This window comes from Pleurodeles waltl, chromosome 3_2, assembly GCF_031143425.1.
Source record: "Pleurodeles waltl isolate 20211129_DDA chromosome 3_2, aPleWal1.hap1.20221129, whole genome shotgun sequence".
Taxonomy (NCBI): Eukaryota; Metazoa; Chordata; class Amphibia; order Caudata; family Salamandridae; genus Pleurodeles; species Pleurodeles waltl.
The window spans coordinates 181863902-181885517 of record NC_090441.1 but is presented as its reverse complement, the minus strand read 5'-3'; positions in this window follow the sequence as shown (position 1 = coordinate 181885517).

The window sequence follows — 21616 nt, the reverse complement described above, 5'->3', positions numbered from 1 at the left end:
GATCCTTCCCATCGAAGGCACAGTCTCACTCATTACAGTAGATTCTTCCCATCTAAGGCACAGTCTCACTCATCACAGTAGATTCTTCCCCTCGAAGGTGCAGTCTCAGTCATCACAGTAGATTCTCCTAGTCGAAGGCACAGTCTCACTCATCACAGTCTAAGGCACAGTCTCACTCATCACAATAGATTCTTCCAGTCGAAGGCACAGTCTCACTCATCACAGTAGATTCTTCTAGTCGAAGGCGCAGTCTCACTCATCACAGTAGATTCTTTTAGTCGAAGGCACAGTCTCACTCATCACAGTAGATACTTCTAGTCGAAGGCACAGTCTCACTCATCACAGTAGATTCTTTTAGTCGAAGGCACAGTCTCACTCATCACAGTAGATTCTCCTCGTCAAAGGCACAGTCTCACTCAACACAGTCGAAGGCACAGTGTCACTCATCACAATAGATTCTTCCAGTCGAAGGCACAGTCTCACTCATCAGAGTAGACTCTTCTAGTCGAAGGCGCAGTCTCACTCATCACAGTAGATTCTATTAGTCGAAGGCACAGTCTCACTCATCACAGTAGATTCTTCTAGTCGAAGGCACAGTCTCACTCATCACAGTAGATTCTTTTAGTCGAAGGCACAGTCTCACTCATCACAGTAGATTCTCCTAGTCGAAGGCACAGTCTCACTCATCACAGTCGAAGGCACAGTCTCACTCATCACAATAGATTCTTCCAGTCGAAGGCACAGTCTCACTCCTCACAGTAGATTCTTCCCGTCGAAGGCACAGTCTCACTCATCACAGTAGATTCTTCTAGTCGAAGGCACAGTCTCACTCATCACAGTAGATCCTTCCCGTCGAAGGCACAGTCTCACTCATCACAGTAGATTCTTCCTGTCGAAGGCGCAGTCTCAGTCATCATAGTAGATTCTCCTAGTCGAAGGCACAGTCTCACTCATGACAGTAGATTCTCCTAGTCGAAGGCACAGTCTCACTCATCACAGTAGATTGTTCTAGTCGAAGGCACATTCTCACTCCTCCCAGTAGATTCTTCCCGTCGAAGGCACAGTCTCACTCATCACAGTAGATTCTTCCCATCTAAGGCGCAGTCTCACTCATCACAGCAGATTCTTCCCCTCGAAGGCGCAGTCTCACTCCTCATAGTAGATTATTCCAGTTGATTGCACAGTCTCACTCATCACAGCAGATTCTTCCAGTCGAAGGCACAGTCTCGCTCATCACAGCAGATTCTTCCAGTTGAAGGCACAGTCTCACTCATCACAGTAGATTCTTCCCATGTAAGGCTCAGTCTGACTCATCACAGTAGATTCTTCCTGTCGAAGGCATAGTCTCACTCCTCACAGTAGATTCTTCCAGTCGAAGGCACAGTCTCGCTCCTCACAGTAGATTCTTCTAGTTGAAGGCGCAGTCTCACTCATCACAGTAGATTCTTCCCGTCGAAGGCGCAGTCTCACTCATCACAGTAGATTCTTCCCGTCGAAGGCACAGTCTCACTCATCACAGTAGATTTTTCCCGTTGAAGGCACAGTTTCACTCATCACCTTTACCTCCTTGCAAAGCAAGCCGTGACTGATCACGAGCATGACTGAGCATCTGAGAGACAAATTTAGAAATTGAAAACCTCTTGGATCCAAAAGGAAAAAGCAGTCCTAAGCTTTGAAACAATGGTGGTAAACACCAGTACTACATCCCAGTGCATGCCTACTGCCACAGGACCTGGTTCAGTGGGTATGTTTTAGCGATTGAACTAGGATAACTGACATCTAATCTCAGCTTTACCACTTCACCAGAATATGCAGGAAATAAACTCTGTATTCTAGGACAGGGCATCGCCCACAACTCAGTGACATTTACCTGGGATGGGCAGCCTATCGCCATGCCATCATAATACCTTTCAGCCCAGTTGCTGTGTATTGGACTAGTTGGAATCATGGATGCAGGAAACATGTTTTTTAATCCGAGCCTCCCATTTGGCCAAATTGTGCGGTCCTGGGCAATGGCTTTTTGAACGTATTCCTCTGCTCCTTTTTATGCAAAATTATGAGGATTTTGACTCAATGTAAAATGCTGCTAGTGCGCGGCTAAACCAAATAACTGCATATCACCTGGAGCAGTGGAGAACTGCCCAGTCTCAGTGCTGGGATATACCCCAGGGTGAGTTCTGCGCTATACGAATAGACATAACATAACGTAACATGGTACACTCACCATAATGCAACATGGTGGTAAACGTAGAGCCTTTGCTGCAAATAGCAGGGTGCTGCACTCTTGGGTCTTACGATTAATAAACTGATTATCCTGGGCAAATCATACTCTCACCATGCGTTTGTCCACTGATCTGACAATTTTTCAGAAGTTGTTTAATGGGACCATTAAACACAAGAGCATACTGTCAGGACAGGTCCCCAGCATGATTTCACTAACACATTTAGGGCTGTTTTCCGTGGGTGGATGGATTTGCATCTCAATAGGTCAACATGCTCCTGAAAATACCACAACATCGTTATCAAAGCTCCTACGCATGGTCATCGAGCTGATTGTGAACTTCTATCTTGCCAAAATTAGGCATGAAGGGCAGTAAGGTATGAGCGAATAGTCGGGAAATTACTAAACTTTACAATACTTTCATGGGAAAAGATACACTTGAAATAGGTCTAAAGTTCACAAGATCCCAGCTGCCCAGGAAGCTTTTCAGGAAGTGACCACAACCTCCTTCAGCTCCAACCTTTCTAAGCCCTTGCAGAGAGAGAACATTTTGTTGAGCTCCAGATCTCTTTCCTTGTCTTCACTTAACCTCTCACTGACTCTGCCTTCGACGCATTTCCTGGAGGAGAGCACTGCATGTCCAGTAACCGGAGTCAGAGATGATCTGTTCCCCACTCCCTCTTCCAGCGTCTGTTGTCTCTTATCTCCATCTCATATCCGGCACCTTCTGCCTATCCCAGCTCCTAATCTTTGCACTACCCAGTCTCTTACTGCCCCTATTATCTTCTGTTTCACTCTTGTCTGCTCTCAGTGCCTCCAGGTGGCCCCTCACCCTTCCTCTGCTCAATGCATCAGCCCCCCAAACATACTCTACACCTTATCTCTCTGTGTCCCCTGGCTGCCCTTTGGTCATCCTGTGTCCAGTGCCATCTTCCCCCCGCACATACTCTACATTTTGCCTGTCAGTGTCTTCCTGTCTCCCCTCGCCCTCCTTGTGCCCAGAGCCATCTCCCCCCGAAACATGCTCCACACTTTACCTCTCGGTGTCTCCTGACTGCTCCTGGCCTATGCTCTGTCACGTCTCATGCCTGGGATTTCTCCAATTAGCCCCAAACACTGGATCGCTCTCCCACTTTCTACTCACTCCTCTCCTTATACTCTCTCCAGTTCTACTGCTTCATTCGGAGTTTTAATAAGTTTCTTTTCTCACCATGCTTTGATCGCTCTGTTGTACTGTGTATACGATTACCTCTGCACACTGCGGTGTCACAAGCTGAAGAAGTAAACTACAAAAAAATTCACTCTTGGTGACTTGTAGAATAGATTCTAGAGGGACGGTTTGTACTCATGGATGTACCTCCATGGCTGGTCTTATCTTGGCAAAGTAGGACTCTAAGCATTTGACTCTCAAGCAGTGAACACTTACTCCTACAGTCTGTATGCATGTGTAAATCACAGTAATCACGCTCCATAAACCCAGTGTGGAGTCAAAACTATATCCTTATAAAAAAGCATAGCTTTTGTATTCATATAGGACTCATCGGGAGGCCAGAATGGCTCACGAAGGCCTCAGAGACCGATTAGGAGGTGGAGGCTGCATATTCCAAGTGCCATAGGTTATAATGCACTTGTAATACAGTGGACAGAATATCCCCAAACTTAGGGCCTGTCTATCGTATTCCAAGTGCATTATATCCTCCAGCACTTCTATTAAGCAGGATGGGATATCTGTTATGTTTGTAATGGAGTAACATGCCCATCAAACTCTAAATCAGGCTCTTAGTTTTAGGGTTATCTAAGGCATGAGGTAGCTTTTTTAACAATGGTTTCACGATGCACCTTCCATTGTAGATGAACCTCACACAAGGTTAACGAGTGGTTAAACTGGATAACAAGCTCTGAGATGAAAAACAGACATAGTCGTTATTCTAACCAGATAGATGTCACACTGTGCGTTAGAGTGCTAGGCAATGGTGAAGCAAATCAATGTTTATGGTTGAACTGAACTGACTCATTCACCGAAGACAGACTGGGTTGAAGAACTTCATTTTGTTCTGTCTGAGGGGGGAATTGATCAATCTTCGAAATTGAAAACCGGTATAATTCATCACTGAGATCCTGTGAGGGTCCAACAAGCCTCCTTTGGGATGAAGAAGAACCGAGATCTGTAGTAATTCTGTTTTGAGTGTGGGTTTTGAGATTTTTATATTGTTAAGCATGTTGTGTATTAGCTTACTGTGGGGTGAGTAACCATGTTTCATTTTCTTTCTAATGCTTAAGCTGCAATCTTGATGAACATTCCAAAAAGACAATTTAAAAAAGAAATTACCATTTTCTAACCATCTTAAAAAGTGTAGAAGGGGTGTGTGGCTTGAACGCCTACAAGATAGCCACGTAGCGACAAAGCTCCGCACTGATGGACTTTCTAACTAATCGATTTTGGATGGCGAAAGCCTCAGGTTTTCCATAAAACTGCAGGAACTTACTTTTGATAACAATGGTGAGCTTTGGAATTGCGTATTGGCTGAGTCTCCCTTAATTTCCGCAACTTCAGAGCAGTGCGCCGACCCTCTGCATACGACTGCCATTTGCGGGATGTAAACAACTTTCAAAATGTGCTGTTTCACCCTAAAGAACCTACTAATTGGCAACATACTTAATGCAAGTGACTTTATTCATTTTACTGGAAACTGATTCAGAAATTGTATGTGTGACTCCCCTTGTATTATAACTGGAGGTTTCTGCAAGGGACCGCTGTTCGACCTGCCCCTTTTTGGAGGGTCATTCCCAAACCGTTTGCCTCCTTCCTACTATTTTTTCTGACCAGTTTTTGTTGGCTTTAGGACTCTGGGCACCTTGTTGGATTTTTGTCATTGTGGTCTTGTTTGATTTACATAAATATTGGCTATTTTTCTAAACGGGTGTGGTGTCCATTTTGTTGTGTTTTCACTGTATTACTCTGTGTGTTGGTACAAATACTTTACACATTGCCTTTTTGATAAGCCTGACTGCTGGTGCCAAGTTACCAAGGGGGTGAGCAGGGGTTATCTAAGGCCCTCATTACAACCCTGGCGGTAAATGCCGCTTACCGCCGTGCAGAAGACCGCCAACATACCGCTGCGGCTGCGGAATTTCGCTACAGGTATTACGACCCACAGCTCGGAATCCGCCATAATACAGACACCCACAAAAGTCCGGCACACCAAAGGTCAGTGATGAACTGGCGATAACAAAACCCACACCATCACGCCAACAAGAATACGCCCACACTATCACGGCCCATGAATCAACGCAGCGGTCTTTCAACCACGGTAATCCATTGGTGGTACACACAGCTGTGCTCAAAATATACACACATATACAAAACACAACCACATTGGACAAATCGAAATACACACACCTGATACACATACACACTCCACACCCACACACCCAATCCAATATAAAGCACACACCCACATCACCCACATCACCCACAAACCCTTACTACCAGAAATTTGAAAGCAGGCCAGAGAGAGACACTACCTAAAACACCACCAGCATCCACAGACACACAACACCATCACTTACACAACATCCACGCACCTCAAACAACACACAACAACACATCCCCTCACACATCACAACAGACACCACCTCACACATCACCCACACCACATCATGGCACCTCAACGACACCCCAGGTTCTCTGAGGAGGAGCTCAAGGTCATGCTGGAGGAAATCGTCCGGGTAGAGCCACAGCAATTCGATCACAGGTGCAGCAGACATCCATTGCAAGGAAGATGGAGCTATGGCAAAGAATTGTCGACAGGGTCAACGCAGTGGGACAGCATCCAAGAACACGGGATGACATCAGGAAGAGGTGGAACGACCTATGGGGGAAGGTGCGTTCCGTGGTCTCCAGACACCAGATTGCTGTACAGGGGACTGGCGGTGGACCCCCACCTCCTCCCCCACAACTAACAACATGGGAGGAGCAAGTCTTGGCAATACTGCATCCTGAGGGCCTCACAGGAGTATCAGGAGGACTGGACTCTGTTAAGGCAAATCTTTACTACTTTAGCCCCCCACCCTACCTGCTTGCCATCACATACCCCACCCTTACCCTCACACCCATCACTCCAATAACCCACAGATACCCCACCAACACAACCCACACATCCCAAAAACAAGCCCTGCATGTAACACCAATGCATGGACACCCATCACCAAAGCATGTCCACTACAGATACCCACACAGACCCCAAACCAACTATCACACAAGGACCAAGCCAAGAATGCAAGCACTGGAGTACAGGGTCACTCACCCATTGCACACGATGGCACACACAGATGCAATAATCATGCCTTTACACCCCTACAGGACCCTTACCCAACGTCACCGGACAGGAGGTGGCAGACATATCCAGTCCCCCCACAGAAGAGACCCACAGTGATGACAGCAGCTCTGCACAACTGGATCAAGATGACCAGCCCGGCCCATCAGGGACCTCGGGCAGTCGGTTCCCCTGACACAGGCCCTCATTCTGACCCTGGCGGTCTTTGACCGCCAGGGCGGAGGACCGCGGGAGCACCGCCGACAAGCCGGCGGTGCTTCAATGGGGATTCCGACCGCGGCGGTAAAGCCGCGGTCGGACCGGCACCACTGGCGGGGTCCCGCCAGTGTACCGCGGCCCCATTGAATCCTCCGCGGCGGCGCAGCTTGCTGCACCGCCGCGGGGATTCTGACCCCCCCTACCGCCATCCAGATCCCGGCGGTCGGACCGCCGAGATCCGGATGGCGGTAGGGGGGGGTCGCGGGGCCCCTGGGGGCCCCTGCAGTGCCCATGCCACTGGCATGGGCATTGCAGGGGCCCCCGTAAGAGGGCCCCTACATGTATTTCACTGTCTGCTGCGCAGACAGTGAAATACGCGACGGGTGCAACTGCACCCGTCGCACAGCTTCCACTCCGCCGGCTCGATTCCGAGCCGGCTTCATCGTGGAAGCGTCTTTCCCGCTGGGCTGGCTGGCGGTCTGAACGAGACCGCCCGCCAGCCCAGCGGGAAAGTCAGAATTACCGCCGCGGTCTTTCGACCGCGGAACGGTAACCTGACGGCGGGACTTTGGCGGGCGGCCTCCGCCGCCCGCCAAGGTCAGAATGAGGGCCACAGTCACAAGCCACCCCAGAGCCTCCCCCCTCAGGAAACACCAGCACAGCACCCACCCAGCGGGCCCATCCCTCTGTCCCCAGGACACGTCAATCAGCAGTGTGTCCACCACTACAGGGAACCCAGGCAACCCCACTAACACAGGATGATCAGGGACCTGGGGACAGAGGCACAGGACAACAGGGAAGCTGGGAGGACTGCTGTGCGACAAGGGGAGTACAGGCCCAGGGAACCCAATCTCCACGAGGCACTCTTCAACATCATGGGAGCTTACCATCATTCCCAGGAGACGATGGCAACAGTACTGGCCAAGTTTCAGGAGACCCAGCGGCTGCAGGAGGGAAACTACCTAGGGATCAGGGAGGACTTGAAGTCCATTAACAACACCCTGGTCACCATTGCAGTGGTGCTGCAAGACTTTGTCAACACCAGGAGGGACACAGTGGCACAACAAGGGGCCCCTGACACTAGCCTGGACGATGAACAGCCCTCCACCTCCGCCGGCGCTAGTGGACAGGAGGCACCGCCACAGGAACACGACACCAGCACCCCACCCCCTGCAGATGGAGAACCACCCCGCAAACAGTCCCTGAGATCCAGGAACAAGAAAGAGAACATTGCCCAGACCCCCACCAGGAAATGAGACCCCCCTGAATGTCACCCTTCTGTCCCACTTTGTCACCCTGTCCATCCTTCAACTGCCATTGCTCCACTTCCTATGCCCCTTTGGACAATGCAACAGTGAAACAAATAGACTGGACTCTGCCATGGACATTCCTCCACCATCCCCCCAGCCCATTTTACAACCCCCTCCACTTATTAGTACAGAAATAAACACACTTCAATCACAAAACAATCTGGAGTCAGTCTGTGCTTTCACAAATGTGTAATTGCAATAACCATGGAATATAGCAATGTCAATTTACTTGTGTACATACCGATGTAACACAGCTGTAGGCCTGGAGGAAATATAGCAGAGGGCACAAAGTCGGACCCACATCTGTGAAATGGAAAGTCAAAGTGACAAGTCAGGGTCCATACACTGAGTGAAAATGACAGACCTATGCTAGCTCCAAAAATTGTATGAGGTGAGGAAGGCAGTGACATCTTCCTACCTGTGTCTCATTGGAAGTATTGCATGATTATGTTGTTTTGGTTGTCGATAGCCTCTTCTTCTGCCTCCTCTTCTTCACTGTCCACAGGCTCCACAGCTGCCACAAGACCACCAGCTGGCCCATCCTCCTGCAGAAAAGGCACCTGGCGTCGTAAAGCCAGGCTGTGCAGCATACAGCAGGCCACGATTATCTGGCACACCTTCTTTGGTGAGTAGTAGAGGGAACCACCTGTCATATGGAGGCACCGCAATCTGGCCTTCAGGAGGCCGAAGGTGCGTTCGATCACCCTCCTAGTTTGCCCATGTGCCTCATTGTAGCGTTCCTCTGCCCTTGTCCTGTGATTCCTCACTGGGGTCAGTAGCCATGACAGGTTGGGGTAACCAGAGTCACCTGCAAATATCGAGGGACAACTGTTAGACACACACTAACCCTTAGGGACAACCCCATACCCAGACACCTATTCACACTGTATTGGGTCCTTGACCTCACCTATTAGCCACACACGGTGCCTCTGGAGTTGCCTCATCACGTAAGGGATGCTGCTATTCCTCAAAATGTAAGCGTCATGCACTGAGCCTGGAAACTTGGCATTCACATGGGAGATGTACTGGTCTGCCAAACACACCATCTGCACATTCATCGATTGGTAGCTTTTTCTATTTCTGTAAACCTGTTCACTCCTGCTGGGGGGGTACTAATGCCACATGTGTCCCATCAATGGCACCAATGATGTTGGGGATATGTCCCAGGGCATAGAAGTCACCTTTCACTGTGGGCAAATCCTCCACCTGAGGGAACACGATGTAGCTGCGCATGTGTTTCAGCAGGGGAGACAACACTCTGGACAACATGTTAGAGAACTTTGGCTGGGACATCCCTGATGCAATGGCTACTGTTGTTTGACAGGAACCACTTGCCAGGAAATGGAGTACTGACAGGACCTACACTAGAGGGGGTATCCCTGTGGGATGGTGGATAGCTGACATCAGGTCTGGCTCCAACTGGGTACACAGTTCCTGGATTGTTGCACAATCAAGTCTGTATGCGACTATTATGTGTCTCTCTTCCATTGTCGACAGGTCCACCAGTGGTCTGCACACCGGAGGATGCCGCCATATCATCACCTGCCCCAGCAGACGTACCTTACGGAGAAGAACAGCAAGCAGAGAGTCAGCCAACACTGAGGTATCCCAAAATGTTATTTGCACAAATTTATTAATCTGCAATACCTGACCTTCAACAGGAGAGGACCTACACTGCAAGTGCTGCTGTGACCTGTGTCTGGAAGCGACGATGGCTGATGTGTCTGGGGAAAGGGCCCCTGCCTTCACTTCGGAGGAGTTGGAGAAACTAGTGGATGGGGTCCTCCCCAGGACACCCAACTGTATGGTTCACCAGACAAACAGGTGAGTACACTGTAAGTATGCTGAATGGGCAATGCCTGCTTTGATTGGTGTGGATGGAAGATACGTGGGGGGGGGTTGAGGCCTAAATGTGCGGATGGGGAGTTTGTGCACGTTCTGGCATTGGTAGGAACTGGTGGGCAATGAGTATGACGGTCTGGACGGGTGAGTAATGTCCTTTCCCGCTGTACCATTCCTCTAGGTCAGCACCCACCAGAAGAAGGCTATTTGGCGTGCCATCGCCAAGGACGTCCGGACCCTGGGGGTCTACCAGAGACGGAGCACCCACTGCCGTAAAAGATGGGAGGACCTGCAACGCTGGAGCAAGAAGATGGAGGAGGCCCAGCTTGGGATGGCCTCCCAACGTGGGAGGGGTGCCCGTCGCACCATGACCCCCCTGATGTTCCAGATCCTGGCGGTGGCCTATCCGGAGTTGGATGGGCGCTTGAGGGCATCACAGCAGCCACAAGGGGATGAGTACACTGTCATTCAGCTGACTTTGCGCGCATTACGAGGTGTCTGGGTGGGGGAGGTGGGCAGTGGGTTCCCCTAGGCCAGGGCGATCTTGGTAGGCAAGGTCCCTTGTGAGGCAGGCTATGTGGCACCCCAACCACACTAGTGGTTAGAGCCATCTACACCTAGTCAGGCTCCTGTGACTTCCAGGTGTGCAGCAATTGGGCTTAGGCCTCGTACCCCATGGGTATGTGATAAATCTAGGAACTATAAGTGCATGGCGTATTGCAGAGGGCTGCTCACTGTCTGTTGTGTCCGCCACCGGTAGTGGTGTTGCATGCACTGAACCTGTTTTTCTTCTGTCTCCCCCCCCCCTTTTTGTGGTCTCCCTGTTCTTGTGTGCAATAGCATCATCAGGCGGAGGAGCATTGGCACCGGAGCAGGAGGGAGCTGCATCCCACTTGGTCCTGGAGGGTGAAGCAACGGAGTCTGAAGGCACCAGTGGGACGGAGGGCGAGGGGAGCTCCACGGCGGGGACAGGAGCAGAGACCAGCGACAGCGACTCCTCCTCTGATGGGAGCTCCCTTGCGGTGGCGGGCCCCTCTGTGCCCACCGCATCAACAGGTACAGCCGCCACCCCCCTACCAGCACCGCCCTCCCAGCAGCCCCTCAGCGTCTGTCCCGTGCCCGCTCACCCAGGAGGGTGGGCATCTCCTTCACCCCACGCACCTCAGGCCCTGCCCCAGTCAGCCCTGCTGCCCTCAGTGAGGAGGCTATTGACCTCCTGAGATCCCTCACTGTTGGGCAGTCTACCATTCTGAATGCCATCCAGGGTGTTGATAGGCATTTGCAACAAACAAATGCATACCTGGAGGGCATGCATTCTGGCCAGGCAGCCCAACAGAGAGCATTTCAGGCTCTGGCCTCAGCACTGATGGTAGCCATTGTCCCTGTGTCCAGCCTCCCCCTCCAACCTCCTCCACCCAGACCCAATCCCCTGTACCTCAGCCTATCCCAAGCACACCATCAGACCAGCATACACACACATCAACACACAAGAGTGGCTCAGGCAAACATAAGCACCACACATCCCACAGGCACTCACAAAAGCAACATACCCATGCACACATACCAACATCCACTTCCTCCACTGTGTCCCCCTCCTCCACGTCTCCCTCCTCCCGCCCAGTCTCGTATCCACTCACACCTGCATGCACTACATCCTCAGCCACTATCTCCATCACCAGCACACCCATCACCACACACCGCTCACGTGCACTCACCGCCCCCACTACTATTCACACATCCCCAGTGTCCTCTACCAGTGTGTCTGTGAGCCCTCCTCCTAAAGTACACAAACGCAGGCACACACCCACCCAACAGCCATCCACCTCACAACAGCCTCCAGCCCATGCACCTTCACCCAGATTCAGCAGACGTACACCTCCTACAGCCACTACCTCTTCCTCCACTCCCAACCCCCTCCATCTACCCGTCCCAGTGTGTCTAAAAAACTTTTCCTGACAAACCTTGTCCTCTTCCCTTCACCCCCCCCATCCTTCCACTAGGGCCAGGCTTTCCAGGTCCCAGCCCAGCACCTCAGCCACCACATCCCCAGGTACTATGGTGCCAGCAACTGCGGGGTTATGGAGTGCGCCAACCATCAGGGCTGCCAGTGTGCCAGGTAGCGAGGGCAAGGACATTCCGCCACCTGCCAAGGTGAAAAAGGTGCCCACATCCCGGAGGGAGAAGCTGAAAACACCAGCCACCAAGGGGTCAGCGAAAACGAAAGTGGATGCTGGCAAGACAACCGCGCCACCATCAAAGGTGGGGAAGGGCCAAAAACAGAAGGGCAGGTCAGGAGAGGGCATGGTGGCACAGACTGAGGGACCAGTGTCACACCTTCTGTCCACGTCCACGCCAACCTGTACGCCGGCGAACACCGCCACCTGCACCGCCTCCGGCACGTCTACAGCCGCTGTGACAGTCCCCAGCCTCTTCCCCGGTGGGCAGCCATCCGAGGCTGCAGGAGACATCCTGCTTTCTCCCTCAGCAGGTGCTGACACATGCCCCGCTGCCACAGACCCCGCCGCCAGCACCGCCGCCACAGACCCTGCAGCCAGCACCGCCACCACAGACCCCGCCGCCAGCACCGCTGTCACAGACCCCGCCACCAGCACCGCCACTACAGACCCCGCAGCCAGCACAGCCACGACAGACACCGCCGCCAGCACCCCGCCACAGACCCGCAGCCTGCACCGCCACGACAGACACCGCCGTCAGCACCGCCACGACAGACACCGCCGCAAGCACCGGCAGTAGCCCCGCGACGTCCTCGGACAGTGGCACCACCGCTGACATGCCTACCATCCCAGTGGTCAGTTGTCCGAGGCTGGTGGTGAGTTCCAGGACCCTGAGCAGCTTCCATGAAGCATTACTATCATCACTGTTGTCACCTGCAGGTGGAATGCGAAGCCGCAACAGTGTGGGGTATGTCGCTGCCTCCATGGCGTATCATGCTACCTGTACCTTGGCAATCTCGTGGCACACACACCCAGGTGAGGGAATTGTACCAGCCACACTGCACGTGGAGCACCCTGGGCACCTGGCCCCCTCCAGAACCAGTGGAGAGATACATCCACTACCTCTGTCCTTGGCAGGATGAAGCACTCTGGGCACCAGGCCCCCTCCAGAACCAGTGGAAAGATACATCCACTACCTCAGTCCTTGGCAGGATGAAGCACACTGGGCACCAGGCCCCCTCCAGAACCAGTGGAGAGATACATCCACTACCTCAGTCCTTGGCAGGATGAAGCACTCTGGGCACCAGGCCCCCTCCAGAACCAGTGGAGATTGACATCCACTACCCCAGTCCTTGACAGGATGAAGCACACTGGGCACCAGGCCTCCTCCAGAACCAGTGGAGGGATTGACATCCACTACCTCAGTCCTTGGCAGGAAGAAGCACACTGGGCACCAGGCCCCCTCCAGAACCAGTGGAGGGATACATTCACTACCTCAGTCCTTGGCAGGATGAAGAACTCTGGGTACCAGAGTCCCCTCCAGAACCAGTGGAGAGATTCATCCACTACCTCAGTCCTTGGCAGGATGAAGCACACTGGGCACCAGGCCCCCTCCAGAACCAGTGGAGAGATACATCCACTACCTCAGTCCTTGGCAGGATGAAGCACTCTGGGCACAAAGCCCCCTCCAGAACCAGTGGAGAGATACATCCACTTGAGAGATTGTGGCTTTGCACTCCCCAGGATAAAGCAGTGGGCAATCCACCCACTGGCGAGACTTGAGAGACTGTGGCTTTGCACTCCCCAGGATAAAGCAGTGGGCAAACCACCCACTGGAGAGACTTGTGAGACTGTGGCTTTGCACTCCCCAGGATAAAGCAGTGGGCAAACCACCCACTGAAGAGACTTGAGAGACTGTGGCTTTGCACTCCCCAGGATACAGCTGTGGGCAAACCACCCACTGGTGAAATTTGAGAGACTGTGGCTTTGCACTCCCCAGGATACATCAATGGGCATGGAGTCCCCTCGTGCAGCAGTGGCGTCGTGCATTCATCTGGCTGAGGTGGCCCCCCCTCCTCTTCCCCCTGAGGTGCCTGTTTCATTTCGATCTGATGCCCCAGCAGTGTTCTCTCTGTTTCCAGTCAGTTACCATGTGTGGGCTTCGCCCATGCATTTTGGGCCCAGTGGTCCACGGACAATGATCGGTGCACTATCCGGACTTGTGTAGTTGGTGTACATAATTGTGTTTACTGGATTTTGAACTTTGATAATGAGATTTCACATGATTACATTTGTTCAAATCAATTCCTTTTGTCCTTGCGTTCCAGGGGGTGGGCGGGGGGTGTATGTGTACTGTTGCTGCATGTATTTGTGTGTATGGTGTTGTGGGTATGGGTGGGGTGTTGCGTGTGTGTGTCACTCTCTTTTCCCTCCCCCATCCCCTGTGTTGTAGGTGCAGTACTCACCGTGGTCGTCGCCGCCGTCGTTGGTGCTCCTGATAGAAGAGAAGGAAGACCAGCATCGGCAGTATCTGCAATTCGGGCTCCATGGCGTCCTGGTTCCTCGTGAGGTGTTTTCCCTTCTGTGTACTGTTTCCGCCGTGTTTTTGTTCGCGTTGGTTCCGCCTCGGAAAAGGTGGCGGATAGGCATCTTGTGATAGGGTGGGTGGTATATTGTCTTCTGCCTGTCTGTTGGCGGTTACCGCTGCGCTGTTTGTTTGTACCGCCGTGGCGGTCGGAGTGTTAAAGTGGCTGTATTACTGCCGCTTTAACACCGACCGCCAGGGTTGTAATGAGGGCCTAAGTGTGTATCCCAACTGCCCTGACTAGCGTGAGGGTCCCTGCTTGGACAAAACTGACTGCATACCAGAGACCCCATTTCTAACATTGGTGACTAGTGGTTGGGATTGAACTTGTATTTGTCCTTGACATACAGTGATTAAGTGTACACTAGTGTTTTCAGTGCAGACCATTACGTAACCACATTCTACTTGTTTTTGTTTTTTCCTCCTTTTGGACTTTTCTACTTCCATTTTTGTTGTGATTTTGAACTTCTCTTGGGAACTACTTTTGGAACTTTGCATTTTTTGAGTACTCACCTACATGTCTCAATCTGTGGATGCAACAGCTGTGGCTACAAAGACTGTTTCTGAGTTGGAGAAACTGGAGAAATACACAGTGTCTCAACTGAGGCAGTTTTGTAGGGATCCTGCCTGCCTCATCAGGAGCTCTGCAAGGAAAGGGAGCTGCATAAGGCATTGAGGGCCTGGGAGGCACACAGAGGAGGAAGATGAGGGTGAGGAGGTGCAGAGTAATCCAGGTGGTGTAGTGGATGTCACAAAGAAAGAACAAAAAACAAAATGGGGACTAATAATACGGGAGATTTATCGGGTCCTGTGCATGATACTCCCATACCTATAACAAAAAAACAACAGATACACAGTTCCCCAGAAGATGCGGATCCTCACTACCTATTCGGGGACAAATCAGCTGGTCCCTATGGGTGTTCAACACTAGGAACAAGAGCCCTCACACACCTCTCGGTGACATGCTTCATCATTGGGCTTTGCTCCTCGTCAGGCCGGCACTCCAATGCATGACGGGCCCCTCAAGGGGGCTCTTTGCCAGAGATCTTTTGAAGATGTTTGCCGGTGGTGAGTGCAATAATGTGGGATTGGTAGAAAGAATTGGTAAAATTGACTGGGGAGAACCAGTAGTCAGACCTTTATTGAGAATATGGGACCCCTGTCAAGGTTAGAAACAACCAAAGTAGGACGAAGGTGAGTATAATGGCTCAGATCCCCTACTGGTGGTTAAAGAAAAGTGTCATGTACCCTTACTCTAGGGACTGACTTGCAAAATACAGTGATGCTAATCCCTACACTGTCTATAGTGAGCTGGTCCACATGTTTCTCGCAAAGTTAGTCATAAGGATCTGTGTGCGATTCGTCAGGACCTATACAAAGAATAACCTAATCCTCACAATCAAATTGACACATACCCTGTTTTCCGTTAAAAATTGGTAAATCTTGGTAAAAACCTAAAAAAAATAATCAAACTCATTATTCGCACTATACAATAGCAAAACAATAGTTCATTAAGTGCCAGTGTGTGACAGGTAACAAAGCAGAACCACCTCTACTCTTTTCAGTCCTCAAAGGAACGTGAAACGTGCTGTGTAGGAAGTTGGCTCTGTATGTACTATTTCAACGTAAGAAATAGCATGCACAGAGTCATAGGGTTCCCCTTAGAGGTAAGATAGTGGCAAAAAGAGATAATTCCACTGCTCTATTTTGTGGTAGTGTGGTCAAGCAGTAGGCTTATCAGAGGGTAGTGTTAAGCATTTGTTGTACACACACAGGCAATAAATGAGGAACACACACTCAAAGACAATTCCAGGCCAATAGGTTTTTATATAGAAAAATATATTTTCTTAGTTTATTTTAAGAACCACAGGTTCAAGATTTACAAACAATACTTTAAATGAAAGGTATCTCACTCATGTATATTAGGAACTTTGAATCATCACAATAGCATGTACAGTTTTGGCAAAAATGGCAATAAGCTATTTTAAAATTGGACACTGTAAAATTCAACTGTTCCTGGGGGAGGTAAGTATTTGTTAGTTTCACAGGTAAGTAAAGCACTTACAGGGTTCAAAGTTGGGTCCAAGGTAGCCCACCGTTGGGGGTTCAGGGCAACCCCAAAGTTACCACACCAGCAGCTCAGGACCAGTCAGGTGCAGAGGTCAAAGTGGTGCCCAAACCGCATAGGCTTCAATCGAAATAGGGGTGCCCCGGTTCCAGTCTGCCAGCAGGTAAGTACCCGTGACTTCGGAGGGCAGACCAGGGGGGTTTTGTAGGGCACCGGGGGGGACACAAGTCAGCACAGAAAGTACACCCTCAGCGGCACGGGGGCGGCCGGGTGCAGTGTGCAAACAGGCGTCGGGTTCGCAATAGGTTTCATATTTTTATTACTGTATGTTGGATTTATATTGTATTCGGTCTTGTTTTATATAGATAAATATTGGCTATTTTTCTAAAAACTGGTGTGGTGTCCTTTTGTAGTGTTTTCACTTATTACTGTGTGTTATGTGCAAATGCATTACACATTGCTTCTGAGGGAAGCCTAATTGCTCGTGCCAAGCTACCAAGGGGGTGAGCAGTGGTTTATCTGAGCGGGTATCTCCCTTATCCTGACTAGAGTGAGGATCCCTACTTGGACAGGGTGCAAACCGACTGCCAACCAGAAACCCCATTTCTAACAGTTATGTATTTCATATTCTAAATCAATCTTTTTTCATTGTAAGCACTGTTTTGTATCACATTCCTCATATTAACACCATTCCGAGTAACTTCATTGAATGTTAAGGGTTTAATTAAATGACAAAGAAATAATTCACCTTTCTAAATTGCACACAGACATTGCACTTTTACAGGAAACACATTTAACTGATACAGAAACCTTAAAATTGAAAACAAATTGGGTTAGTCATGTATTTTTCTCACACGCTGTAGAAAATAAAAATTATACCATGATTCTTGTTTATAAAAACACAACATTACCATTATTTCTCAATTAGCAGATACAGAAGGTAAATGGAATGTGGTTTATTTATCAATTGACAGAATTCCTATTTCAGTCTTTAATATATATGGTCCCCCTGTTGTAAATACTTCTTTTTGGACTGATATTGCTAAACAGCTCATGAACATTACTGCTGAATATTTTACATTGGGAGGTGATTGCAATCAGATTTCCGATCCAATTTTAGATAGGTGCTCCAAAGTTAAATGTATTCCTTCCAGGATACACAAAGACTTTTCTTCTGCCATTACACTGAGAGCTTTTATTGACTCATGGAGAATTGCTAACCCAACCTCAAGAAAATACACTTTTTTCTCCTCAGCACATGGCACTCAGTGTAGAATTGATTACATTTTCACCTCTAAGACATTAGCTCAAAACATGATATTTTGCTAAAATTAGTTCTATTATGATTTCAGATCACACTCCCATTATTGCAGCTTTTGATTTTGTACCAATTTGTCACCACCGAAAACACTCGAGATTCAATAATTCCCTTCTTTTATACCTTATAAATAACATACAGTTTACCAATTTCATTACTGAATTCTTCCTACTAAAACAATCTCAAGATATTCCAATACGTACATTAAGGGAATTCTTTAAAGCTTCAGCAAGAGGTTTTATCATTCACTATGTTCAAGGTAAAAGGAAAAAAGTGGAAAATGCTCCTAAATCCTTATTATTAGAAATCAAAAAGCTGGAGCACACTTTTTACCACTCTAAATCCACTGAATATCTTCAAAATCTCATAAAAGCAACATTTAATTTTAATAAATTATCAACTGAGCTAGCTTCCACAGCATTACTCCGACACAATGCTCGATAATATGGTGGACAATAAGAAAAAGGCAGGCTTTTAGCTATTTATTTAAAAACCAAATAAGAACATAAAAAGATTGACTTAATTAGAAACCTATATAACCAACCACTTAGTAAAGATGAAGATATACTTAAAGAATCCTCTACCTTCTATAAATCCCTTTATTCCCCGGAGTCCTCACCCTCTAGCTTCCGCTAGTTTTGCTTACCTAAACTCCATTATTAAACCTAATTTGCCTAATGTGGATTTCTCCACTTTGGGATCTGATATTACCCTTCAAGACATACCGGTCTCAAAACTGAAACCAAATAAATCTCCAGGTCCAGACAGATTTACATCTGAATTTTACACACTATTCTCTACCCTTTTATTTCTGTGGCTTCTTAAACTTTATCCTTTTTTTGCTCACTTTCATGCTACCTCGTGTAGTTTTCAAGAAGCTCTTATATGCTTAATTCCTAAAAAGGTAAAGAACCCCAGCAATGTAAAAACTACCATCCCAAATCTTTAGTGAATGTAGATTACACATTTTTTGCCAATTATGTATCAAACAAAACAAACATATTTCTGGTTTTGCATATAAAGACTCACAACTTAAATTATTAGGGTATGCTTAGTGGAGAAGTGTGGCTCAATGGTTAGAGCGGCAGACCCTGAAACAGAAATCTGGCTCAAGACCAGGGTTCAAGTCCTGCTTCGGCAGGTCTTGGGCTCAATTCCCCTTGACCAGATAATTCGTTCCTCTGTGCCTAATCTAATTCATGGGTCCCACTCTCCAACTCTGGTCAATAGCTTGCTTAATCTCCACAACAGCACTTGGATGCCTGGCTTCACCCTGGGGGTGCTCAGGAGTGGGCGCCTCACAAGGAAAAGCCAGGAGGGCTTCCATAGCGGTATGAGTACAGCACCTTGAGACCCTAACGGGTGAGTAGTGCGCTATACAAGTGCTAATTTACATTTTTACATTTGCTGATGATATACTCATATATCTCTCTAATCCATCTATCTCTATTTCTGCCTTCCAATCTGAAATTCATCAGTTTGCTAATGTTTCAGGATATAAACTAAATTTAGATAAATCTGAAATCTTACCTTTTAAAAATGTATGTAAGTGAGATAATTTCAAAGAGTTGATCTTATCTTGGCATCCAGCAAAAAATAAACATCTAGGTTTGTGGATTTCTAACTCCATGAAAACAACCCTTAAATTAATTTTTGAAGAACTAATACAAAAATAAGGGAATTATTGTACTATATGGAACCCTTTATTTTTATCATGGTTGGAAAGATTAAGTTCAATTAAAATTATGCTCTCTCCGTGAGTAATGTACCCCATTTCCATGATCCCTGTTCCTATCCCATTGCACTAGTTCAAAAAAATAGATTCAGTCCTATCTCGTGTTTTATGGACTAATAAGCATCCCTGGATGTCCTTATCAATGGTAAATCACCCTACAAATTATGGAGGGGAAAATTTGCCCAATTTCTCTAAATTTCATGATGCTTTTTGCCTTAAACAATCCTCCCATTGGCTTCACAATATCACTGACTTCCCTAAACCTTTATGGTTTCTCATTGAGAATTGTGTTATTTCCCCCTTCTCTTTTGCGGAATTTCAATCCTTTTCATCCAAAGCCAGTTTTCGTTCCCACCCCGTTATTGCACAGTCATATAAACTTTTAAAGCCCTTACTTTTCCCAAAATGGTTATTTCACACTAACTTTTTAAATTCATCCCCTGGGTACAATAAACACCTCAAAATAAACAATTGAGTCCTTCTTTGGAAAACATGGAATGCCAAAGATGTTACATTTATTAACCGATTAATCTCTCAGGATGTCCCCCTTCCATTTTCCACAGTACAAACACTTTTTAAATTACCCCAATCATTTCATCATAAATACACACAATTACTTCAACATATTCAAAATTCCATTTTATCTTTACAAGTTGATAACATACTGCCTCAGTATGAACATAAATTACTTAATTTATTAACACTTAATTCTAAACCTGCTTCTTTATATAGGCACCTTATTTCTTTTTCTACAGAGAGAACCAAATCTGCCTTAGAATTACAATGAGAAAATGATTTGCGTGCCCAGTGGTCTACTCAATATTGGGATAACATTTGGTCTAGTTTGCACACTGTTCCAAGAGCAGCAAATGTTGCCCAAACAATGTTCTTCTTATATAGTAGATTATTTGTTACTCCTAGCCTCTTATATAAAATGAAAGTCAATATGCATCTTAATTGTTGGTCCTGCAATTCACCTAGTTGTGATTTGATGCATATGCTGTTTCTTTGTCCTCACATTGCTGCTTTCTGGCGACAAGTTTGGAATCAGCTTAATAAGATTTTTAAAATTAACATCCCACATAGTATATATAATGTATTCTTAGAAAGCCTAACACCAGTTTGGTCTCACCTCATGACACACCTCATCCACTAGATAAACTATTGGCTATAGCCTTCCAACAAATAACTTCTAATTGGAAAAACAATACTCATGTTTCTTATAAACCCTGGCGCAATGGTGTTTGCTTCATTCACCGTACACCCAATTTCCTTAGCTCTTAAGATAGAACGAATATGGTCATCCTTAACTCTATTTCTAGACAGTTAAGTAAATCAGTTGATATTTTTGAGGAAGAGGCCCCGAAAACTCCATGAATTGTTGTTAAGTTTATTCTGTATTAAGATAAGTAATGCTTATTTAGAGTGTTCACAATGTCTTGTTTTTAATCTTCTGTTTCAATCTTTTACCCAGCTTATATTTTTCTTCTCACTTATATTCCTTCTTTCTCCCTATCTCCTATTTGCAATGCTTCATTGAAACTCTAATACACTAATTTTACATTTTAATTCCCTCCCTTTACTCATATGGATATAACCTGCATTGTTATTGTAATATCTTTCACATGTTCAATAGCATTATAATACTTTGATATTAATTCTGATTATCTTTTCTATAAAACGTGCTTAAACTAACAAAAAAGTGTAGAAGAGTGCAGATTATGAAGGAACGTGGAGGTGGAAGGTTTTGTCTGGTGTGCTGATGCCTGGGCCCAGGGCTGGCTTTAGTGCGGGTGGCGCCCGGTGCGACAATCTTTGTTGGCGCCCTACACCCCAAACCTCCTTTTCCATGGACTCCCTCACTACCACCTTCCAACAGTGCCCCTCATCTCTCCGTAGCCCCTCTCGGACAGGTATTTCATTAGTTTTATAGTACTACTTATACCAGTATAGTGTGTAAGGCCACTTTAGTCTCACACACACATTATACAGAGACAATGAATCTAACGTGTAAATCATTGCATAGGAATTGTTACATAAGAAAAAAA